Here is an 11,210-nt window from a genome sequence, read left to right as displayed (position 1 = left end):
CTTGTGAAAATTCTAAACCTTAACAGCACCCCAATACCAACTGCCACTGTTTGTAACAAATTCCATGTTTGATTGGCTTTCTAATAACCCAGTCAGTGAAGAGCAGTGGCCTTGCCAGGAAAAAAGGGTTAAACATGATGTTCCTGGCCTGATAAAAAATTTTTATTCAACAGATGTGATTCAACAAAATTATTTAGTGTAAAATGGTCATCTAAAAGAAATGTTAACAGTAAAAGTTTATTTTGAACATTTCAGCTATGAGGTTTATCTTAGCCATTTAAGTTACCTATCCAAATCAAAGTAAAAGATAAATTAAGTTGTGTGCCCACCCTTGTTCATAGCTGCCCTAAGGGTGTGATAGCTTTGTGATAAGCAAAGATCCTAACAAACAAAGTTTAACATTTTACTTAAAATTGTTTAAGTGACTCAAAAAAAAAGGGGGGTTTAAAATACTTTATCAACTAAACAGGCAAAACTGGCTTGGGTTAGTAAAAGATAACACAATGGTTATGTTAATTATTTACATGCAAGAGGCTTTTGCTCTGATAAATGAGGTTTAATTCAAATAAGATATGTAAAAAAAATTTTTTTTCCAAATAAAACATATCAAATAAATATGAGGCAGCCTAATGTTGAGCTGTATAGATGTTTTAGCTAACCTTTTTACATTTTATTCAAGGAGTATACCCCTGGTTTCCCTGAGAAAGAACTTTAGATATTAAAACATAAGAGAGACTAGGTAAAAAGTTAAGAGAGTTTTATGTCTGATATAGACAAAAATGCTCCAGTTAAAACTTTTATTTTAAAACTTTGTAAGAGATTTTTTATCTTACTCATGAGCTAGTTACTTTTGCTTTTACAGTGACTCCTTCTGATAAAGTTGTTACTGAGATAACTCCCCTATTTAGAAAGACTACAAAAATTATTATCAAATAATTGTCTTCTGAAAAGTACAGATTCTACATGTCAAACTTTAATCAGTTCTTTTAGAGAGTAAAAAATTATCTGGCTTGTTTTAAGACACTGTCAGAGGTTTATTCTTGATAAATTAAGGTAATACATGGTGCTTCTGGTCTTATAAAAGATTTGTTTTGGCAAATCCTGATTTAACAAAATTAGTATTTTGAACATTTAAGCTATGAGGTTTTATTTTAGCCTTTTAAGTTGCCATATTAGAGTTCTAAAGAGCAAAATCTATTAAGAGTTTTATATCTATGCTTACTCATGATAGCTTTGTGATGAGTAAAGATCTTAGTAAACTAAAGTTATAATAGTGTGCTTAAACTGTTTCATCAGTTGAAAATAATGCTAAAAAATGGTAAACATTTTATCATGTCAACACATTAGGTATTGACTTTCTATAACATATTGGTATATTTTAATAAAAAGCCTTCTAAAATCATATAAAAGAACTCAAGCCAATTCTAACCATTACATCATCAATTAACTTGGTACAAGTTCTCTCCCTAAGTAAATAATTATAGGTACATCTGCACATGAAGAACTGACTGCTCACATGGTAAGATTTAAAACTAAACATTTTTCGTTTTTTATTTATGGGTGTATGATGACTCCTAAAGTCACCCATATCCTAAAATTTTTTCTCTCATTTTTTTACAAGCCTCTTAAAATTTTAGCGCTCGACCTGCCATAGTGAGAGCACTTTACTAGCTCTTGTATTGTTTAATTAAGATCCTGCTATTCAGACTTTTAAGATTAATCTCCATTGATAAAAGCCAATGCTCTCTAGCAGACTGATGTAATTAACATGCCCATGTTTAGTAAACAAAAACATTTTTTTTTCTCAATTGGTATTTTTTCTAAATTTATGTGGGCTACAGCTCAAACAAGAAAAAGCTCAAAAACCTTAGGAGCCATATGCTCTGTTTTGCTTCAATAGACATCCAATCCATGTATTTTTGTTTCCTTTAGAACATTAAAATCTCAATAAATAAATAAATAAATAAATAAGAAGGGGAATGCACCCCCCAGTATTCAGTTGGCTAAAGTGTCAATGATGTAACTATACTAAACCTTTTTAATATTTACAAATATTCAAATTGTCCATTTATTGTATCTCATTGACAAAGCCACCCACTTTTCCAGTCACAGAGACATATTCCTTTTTTCTCTTTTGCAACACTGGATGTCCATGTTTGTTTTCCTTTTATTATGGTGGATGACATTATTGCTCTTGCAAAATCCACAGTCCCTGTTGGCAAGTCCTTACCACAAAGGACGTCAATGGCAGTATATACTCCAGCTAACCACACCAGTCTATCCAAGTCTTCTCTTTCTGCTGACCTACCATTACTGACTTCATCTTTGCATGTTTATTGACTGCTCACTTTTCTCAAAATATTCCTCATGTTCAAGGAACCTCACCTAATGTGTATGCACCTCCTCTGTGTTTTGGTACAACACCATCCTATATTTTCATGTCAGTTCTTCTCTACCTGGTCCTTGCCTCCTAGTTTTGCTTGTTCCACAGCTGATCCTCTATGAAGAAGAAAAATTTCATCAGTTGGTGCTGACGACCACCAGAGGACCAGACGTGCTGAGTTTCTTCCCCTGGACATAACATTCACTGACTGCTTCCCTTAGACTTGCTGGTGGCACGCTAGGACACTCTATATATTCCTCCCATGAATTTTCTGACAAATTACAACAGGTTATAGACTCTACCACAAATAGTCTTGAGTCATTACAGAGCCCCTTATAGGACCCTTGATTAGTCTTTTGTTAATGATTACCTTAGGACCCTTTATTTTCAATAAGATTACTGATTTTATAAAACAGCAAATTGACTCCTTGGCATCAAAACCCTTACAAATACATTATCATAGACTTGATTTTGCTGTCAGAGGCCTGGCTGAACCTGAGGGTGACAGACCTCCCTTTCAGATGGCATAAAACTCAGAATTATGCATTGAGACATCCAACCTTGGCAGTGCAAGGACACCAGTAAGGGGTGCGAGGCAAAGCACTGCAGGGGGAGGACCCCATAGTCCGCCTCTGAGTCCCCCGTGAAGCAAACCTGATTTGTATGGAGGTTGGTGTCAACAATAAAAATCTTGTGCCTTGAAGTTCTCTTCATCCTGGAAACTGTGGCTCTGCCTCCCCTCCCCAAAAGATACCAAGAGCCTTATAAGATGTGGGAAGATTGGTTCTATATCTACCCCGCGGGGGGAATCAGGTCAATATTTATCCCCTCTAGTTAATGCCCACCAAATCTGCTGTTAAGGTCTCTCCCCTCACCCTCAATTTCCTGCCTCAGTTAAAATTGAAAAGAAGGGAGGAGATGCCAAGCCATTCTCTGCTTGATAGAAGATAAGCCTTTGAAACAATGAAAGCCCTCGAGATAAGTTTCTATTTCCCCGCAGGTAGGCCATTTACCAGAAAACAAGTGACACACCACAGTTATAGTTAATAAACATAGTTTCAGCTATGTATGTTGCAAGGGACATTCCACCCTGATAATTGCTCCCCCTCCTCCTTCTCCTCTTGCAATCCCCCTTCCCCAAAGCCTTATAATGCCTGTGAACACAATAAAATTTTACAGCTTGATCAGAATCCTGTCTTGCTGTCGTTCTTTGTGTCTCCTGTCCCTTTCATTCCAGGTCCCAGGGTTCCTAGCCCCTGTTCTCACCCCGCTGGCTGGGGCACAGAATAAATCAGTGTGAGGAAGTAATGTCAGCTATAGAAGACAAAACTACCAGAATTTCTGAGTCGAATGTAATTAGAGAAAAAATGTTCATGAAAAGTTAAGCAATTCTCTGTAAAATAGCAAACTCTATATTTGGGAAGATTTAAACTTCTCCTTCATACATGAAGGATAATTTGGCAGGATAGAATATTTGTGGCTGGCATCAATTATGTTTTAATACTGTGAATGTGTAATTCTACTCCCTTTTTGACTCTAGAATTTGTAATGGGAAATCTTATGTCAGTCTGATGGTTGGCACCACTGTGTGTGAGATTATTCCTATCCCTATCTGCCTGCAATAAATTTTCCTTACCCTTGCTTTTGTATAGTTTTCAGTGATGTGTTGTAGTGTCTACTGTTTTAGATTCAGGAACTTGGATGTTTGTTCAGTTTTTCCTATGTCTATGTTTTGACCATTTCCCATGTGGGAAAATTTCTGCTATGATTTATTTGAATATGTTCTCTGCTCCTCTCTCCTTCTTTTCATCTTCAGGTATCCCAATAACTCTCACATTCTATTTCCTGAGGGAGTTTGCTCTTTCACAGAGAATTGCTTAACTTTTCATGAACATTTTTTCTGTAATTGCATTTGACTCAGAAAGTGTGGTATTTTTATCTTTTAGAGCTGACATTACTTTCTCAAATTGATTTATTCTGCTTACTATGACTTGCATGTAGGCCTTAACTTCATCCAAAGTGTCCTTCACATCATACAACTCTGTTAGGAATTTTCTTTGTGTATTTTTTAATGTTTTGGTGAAATGATCACTGAGATCTTGAATTTGTGTCTGTAAGTTATGGTTGGAGTTTTTGTTGCCTTTTTTAAATTTTTATTGTAGTAATTATTGTTGTTATTGATGTCATCATTGTTGGATAGGACAAAGAGAAATGGAGAGAGGAGGGGAAGACACAGAGGGAGAGAGAAAGATAGACACCTGCAAACCTGCTTCACTGCCTTTGAAGCAATTTCTTTGCAGGTAGGGAGCCAGGGGCTCGCTGGAACCAGAATCCTTAGCTGGTCCTTGGACTTTGTGCTACCACCCAACCCCCATAGTTGGAGTTTTCAATTGCCTTCATAATATGCTTTCTGAGTTCAAGCTCAGATATATATATATTGCAAATCCTTGTGAATTTTAATAGCTATGCTTTTTCCATGTTTGGGTTAAGCATGGTTTCTACTGTTCAGCCAACAGTTGATGGTAGATATGTTATTTGTATGTTTTAGGATGGAGGGGATAGTCTTTTGCATTATCTTGAACAGACAGAATAGGTGCTTGCTACCTCATTTCTTACTATACTCAATGTCCTATTACTGGCCACACTGTCTTAGTTTCCAACAATTTTTTTCCAACTATCCAGGCTAGGTCTCTATGTTTCACTATGTGACTATCAAATGGCACTTCCTTCCCACTAACTTCTGATGGCTCCCACTTTAAGCTATTTTTGCTTTGAAAAGTTGTCTCTTGCCCATTACCACTCCTGTCTGCCCCAACTGGTGACTCTGGCTCAGTGAATTTCTTCAAATATTGCAGTTGCAACTTTGTGAGATTCTAGATGTTCTTTTTTTGCTATAGCTGTCTGTTTCCAGGTGAGATCTTTAGGTCACTGCTACTCCATGGACACAATTCTGAGATGTTTCAAAATAGAGTTTATTAAAGTATTTAAATTAAGAAAGATTAAAGAATTACATATGAAAAAAGTGTACTGCACATCACACAAAGTCTAAACTAAATATTGGTAATTAATGAGAGCAATTAGAAAAATATTTAATCTGTCATAGAAAAACAGATGAACATGGAAAAACCAGAATGTAATTGCCTATATAGGAAAATATATTAAATTTAATGAATAATTAAGTAATATATATTAAACAGCATGAAATCATTTTCATCTTTGAGATAGGCTTTTCTGGAAATAACTCTCAGTGTTTATGAGGGTGCTGCTCATAGCCATTGTTATCCTTTGTTGATTTGAATGTATGCTGGTTTTTATTCTAGGAAGAATGGCTCTATTACTGTTAACTACAACATATACCAGAGTAGGGAAAATTAGAAGGGCTAAAGAATTGCGTTTCAATTCAGCAAAATTGCTCCCTTGGAGAGTGGATTTTGCTCTATGGCAGTACCACCCTAAACAGGCTTGGTCTCATTTAATCTCAGTAGCTAAGCAGAGTTGGGCCTCATTAGTACTTGGATAGGAGAGTGTATTTTGTGATATTCATAGCTCTAGCTCATTTTGACCCATATTACCTTGAAAGGAGCTTCTGTGTTGTGTGTGTGTTTCTCTGACTCTCTCTGACTTTCTGTCTTGTTCTTTCCATCTTAAAAAGTCACCATGGAGTAGTAGGAACCCAAAAATAACATCAGAAAATGTTATTTCATAGTGCTTGGTTTCATTCAAGAAGATGGCTTCATAACCTCAAACATTTAGCAGTTGATAGCAGGTTTAAAGTATAATAAAAAAAAATCATTAGGCCTCCACTGATTTCAGTGTGCTCTCTATGACTGATAGTTACAAAATTCTACCCAAAATAAATGAAAGCAAATAATTTGGCAGTAATTAGTCTGTTCTATTTGATTTATAGAACACTACAATGAAGAACAGTAAAATACATGTCCCTTACCAATGCTCATGAAACATTCATCCATACATATTCTGGGTTATAAAATGTGTTAATAAATTTGAGAGATGGCAAGTAATTTTTTTTTTTAGCTGTCACTGGGACTTTACCACTCCTGTATAACTTATTCCGGTAGAGATAGAAAGACACCATAGCACCAAATCTTCCCTCAGTATGATGGCAACTAACACTGAATCTGGGTTGCATATATCACAACAAAGTGCATCATCTAAATGAACTATTTTGAAGTTCTGGAATTAATTTAATTATGTCTCTTTACCATATTGTGGTTGACAAAGAAATCAACAGCGGGAACAGTTCTGAAAATTCTGTAAGTAGTAGGCAAACAAATATTATTTTATAAATAACCCATGAACAGAAAGAAAAAATCCAAAGAGACATCAGAAAGAATCTTTTATTTTCTAGTGTGTGTGAAAGTAGAAAAGATCATAGTACCAGTCCTCCATTAGTGATATTTTATTTGCTTTTTTCCTTCTATCAGTATTTGTATAAGGTGCCAGGTATGAAATACAAGGACTCTTCCGTGAAAGTTCAACTTCCTGGACCCTAGGAAGAATATTAAACTTAGTTAAACTATAACATACAGAAACATGCAAGATACCAACTAGGTGTAACAGGAGTCCCTCCTTTTGTTTATAACTTCATGTGATCTAGGATTGATGTTTTAAAAAAAATTATATTTTATTTATTCCCTTTTTTTGCCCTTGTTGTTTTTTTATTGTTGTAGTTATTGATGTTTATGTTGTTGGATAGGACAGAGAGAAATGGAGAGAGGAGGGGAAGACAGAGAGGGGGAGAGAAAGACACCTGTAGACCTGAGCGACCACCCTACAGGTGGGGAGCTGGGACTCGAATCAGGCTTCGTAGGCTGGTCCTTGTACTTTGCGCCATGAGCGCTTAACCCACTGCGCTATGGCCCAGCTCCCTCTAGGAGTGATTTATGACTCATTTTTTTATAACCCTATGACAGACAACTGTGTATCACACTCACTAACAACTAAAGTCTTACTCTACCATGAGGACTGGGTCTCCAAAACTCTTTAGTTACCTCACACCTCACCACTATAGAGTACTTGGCTCAGCTGCATAAACTATAGTTAGTGTATGCTTAACTCTGTATTTTTCCTTTCCCAAGTTCTACTATGGAAAAGTTCATTTATGTTATAGAAGTTACTAAAAGGAAATGTATTGTATGTAATACTGTTATCAAAGAAGAAAGTCTTTTAATCAATAATCTCAGCATTCACCTTAAGAAAATAAAAAAGATGAATAAAATAAGTATTGTTTAAGCAGAATAAAAATAATATTAATTATTGCAATCAAAGTCAATGATTAACATTTAGTTAAATTTGAATTTAATACAAACAATAGATATTTTTGGTGTCAATATGATCTGTATATGCATCTCATGTGTGTTTATATCACTACAAATTAGTATACAAAAGTCAGTTCCTTTATGCAAACACTAAATCAGAAAAAGAAATCCAGTAATCAGTCCCATTCACTATAGGAGCAATATATATATGAATAAATGTAACAAAAGAAATGAAAGAATTTTGCATTGAAAATTATGAGCCACTTAGAAATAGAAAAAGATACAAAGAAGTGGAAAGATAGCTCATGCTCATGAGTTGGAAGAACTGACATCATCAAAATGACTATTCTACCCAGAACCATATACTAATTTAACGCAATTCCTATACAGGCCTTCCAAATTTTGAAAGAATAGAAAAACAGCCACAAACATTTATCTGAAGCCAGAAAATACCTAGAACTGTCAAGGAAACCTTTGGAAAAAAGACCAGAACTAGAAATATCATGTCCCAAGACCTCAACTATCTAACAGAGTCACTGGCTGGTACTGGAACATAAATAAACACACTGGTAGATTTGAATTGAGAGCACAGAAATAAGCTCCCACACCTGGGAGCTTATCAGTTTTTTGGCAAAGATGCCCAAACTATTTCTCCATCTCTTCCCAAAATGGAGAAATAATAGTCTCTTCAGCAAATAGTGTTGGAAATATAAGGTTGAAAATTACAATAAAAATGAAAATGAACCACTACACTCCATCATATGCCAAAGTAAACTTAAATGGATCAACCTTGATGTTAGCTTAGAAATTATCAAATGCTTAGAGGAAAATATTGGAAGAACTTTTTAAATTTAAGTTTCATAGGCATATTCAATAACTCAAGTTCAGTTGTAAGGAAGACTAAAACACAAATAAACCAATGGGACTACATCAAACTTAAAAGTTTCTGCACAACAGAAGGATGAATATGGGATGATCTCACTCTCAGGCCGAAGTTGAAAAACAAGATTAGAAAAGAAAACACAAGTCGAACCTGAAATGGAATTGGAGTATTACACCAAAGTAAAAGACTCTGGGGTGGGTGGGTGGGTGGGGAGAATACAGGTCCATGAAAAATGATGAATGAAATAGTGGGGGTTGTATTGTTAAATGGGAATCTGGGGAATGTTATGCATGTTCAAACTATTGTATTTACTGTTGAAAAAAAAAAAAAGAAAGAAAAATAAGAACAGAAGGGAAAACACAAAGTAGAACTTGGACCAGAGTTAGTATACTGTACCAAAGTAAATGTCTCAGGTGTGGAGGAGAGGGTTCTGGACCTGGAAGATAGAGGAGGACCTCCTGGGGTTTGAATTATTATGTAGAAAACTGAGAAATGATACACATGTACAGACTATTCTACCCAGAGCCATATACTAATTTAATTTATATTGTTCACTGTAACTAGTAATTTCCCAATAAAGAAATTAGAGAAGAAAAAAAAAAAAAGCTCCCCATATCATGTAATACCTTTATTATAATTCTTGATTTTTCAGGAATTGTTTGCTACTATTTTTTAGTTATATATTAAAAAAAAAAACCTAACACAAATATATGACACAGCTCTCCTGTCTACGCTTTTTTTTTTTTAATTATCTTTATTTATTTGATAGAGACAGCCAGAAGTCTAAAGGGAAGGGGGTGATAGAGAGGGACAGAGACAGACACCTGCAACACTGCTTCACCACTTGAAAGCTTTCCTCCTGCAGACGGGGGCTGGGGGCTCAAACTTTACTTTTTATTCTTTAACCAGAATCCTTCATTCAAGCCATGCACGTCTAGGTACTCTTGAGCTACACATTAGCGGGACTTGTGCCTTGTGTTTTTTCCTGATCCTGTTTAAAACAAAATCGGATTTTCACTTTATCATTTGGGATACTAGGCACTATAAACTATAATACACATTCACTCCCCAGAACGTAACATTTGTTAATTACCTCATCCTGCTTCCCCATGCAAGGGTTGTTTTTTTACTTTATTACTTGGTAATAAAAGTAACTATTTTTATAACTGTTTGAGCCACCAACCATATGCCAAATACCAAATTTACCAGTTTCCATACAGAACAATTATTGACCCACAGTTTGTGTCAAGTATGGAGATGCTTGGACCGAGAGGAATTATGTAACAAAGCGTGGGCAGTTTATGCAAAGATTTCATGAAGTAAGCCAAGGAATAAGTCGATTATGAGTCTGCTGTAGGATAGGCATCTTACCTTGCCGGCGGTCTCCTAACCCCTTTGGCGGGAGGGAGGAGGGCCGGCGATGGGTGGGTGAGTGCAGGACCCATTCATAAAGCCCAGAGCTCCTGGCCGGCTCCTCTAAAAAAAAAAAAAGTTTCTGCACAGCAAAAATAATTTCCTCCCACACAAAGAGATTCCTTACAGAACAGAGAAGAATTTTACATGCTATAAATCAGACAAAAGGCGTATTACCAAATAGGTAAAGGGCTCACCAAACTCAGAAAAGAAAAGAAAAAAAGCATTCAAAAGTGTAGAGATGATATGAAAAGAATATTCACCAAAGAAGAGAACCAAAAGGCTAACAAACATGAAAAAGTGCCCCAAGTCATTTATTGTCAGATAAATGCAAATTAAGACAACAGTGAGATACCACTTCATTCCTGGGAGAATGTCATACAATAGAAAGGCCAGCAACAACAAATGCTGAAGAGGTTGTAGGGGAATAGAAACCCTTCTACACTGCTCATGGAGGTGTAAATTGGTCCAATGCATGTGAAGAGCTGTCTGGACAACACTCAGAGGGCTGGAAAAGGACTTACCTTATGAGTCAGCAAATCCTCTCCTGTGGATATATGCTAAAGAACCAAACACACCCATCCCCCCAAAAAAAATCCCTGTGTAATTTATGTTCATAGCAGCACAATGTGTAATAGCTAAAATCTTGAAACAATCTAGGTAATCAGCAATAGATGAGTAACTGAGAAAGTTGTGATATATCTATAACAGAATATTACTCAGCTATTAAGAAATAATGGTTTAAAAAAAAAGAATGATGATTTCACTTTCTTCACTTCAGCTTAGGTGGAGCATAAAGGAATCATGTTAAATGTGACAAGTCAGAAAGAGAAGGATGAACATGGATGATCTTACTCATGGACAAAAGTTGAGAAATCAGAACAGAAAGGTGAAACATGAAGTAGAACATGGAGTGGGCTTGATGTATTGGGGTCAAAGTAAAGGACTCAGGTAGGGGTTGCTTTCAGGTCCTGGTACATTATGCTGGAAGAAGACCTAGGCTGGGGGTAAAAGTATTTTGCAGAAAAATGAGAAGTTTTACACCTGTACCAACAACTATATTTACTGTAAACCATTCGTCTCCCCCAATAAAAACATTTAAAAATGCAAAAAGTTATAAAATGAGAAACTATGTTTTTTTTCCATTTCTTAACCTTAAGAATTCACTTTTATTATTATTTTTAATGCCACTAGTGTTATTGTTGGGCTATGAATCTGCTGTTCCTGGTTGCCATTTATTCCTTTTTTTCTT

Source organism: Erinaceus europaeus, chromosome 7 (assembly GCF_950295315.1).
Source record: "Erinaceus europaeus chromosome 7, mEriEur2.1, whole genome shotgun sequence".
In the NCBI taxonomy this organism is placed as follows: Eukaryota; Metazoa; Chordata; class Mammalia; order Eulipotyphla; family Erinaceidae; genus Erinaceus; species Erinaceus europaeus.
This window is presented reverse-complemented; position numbering follows the sequence as displayed.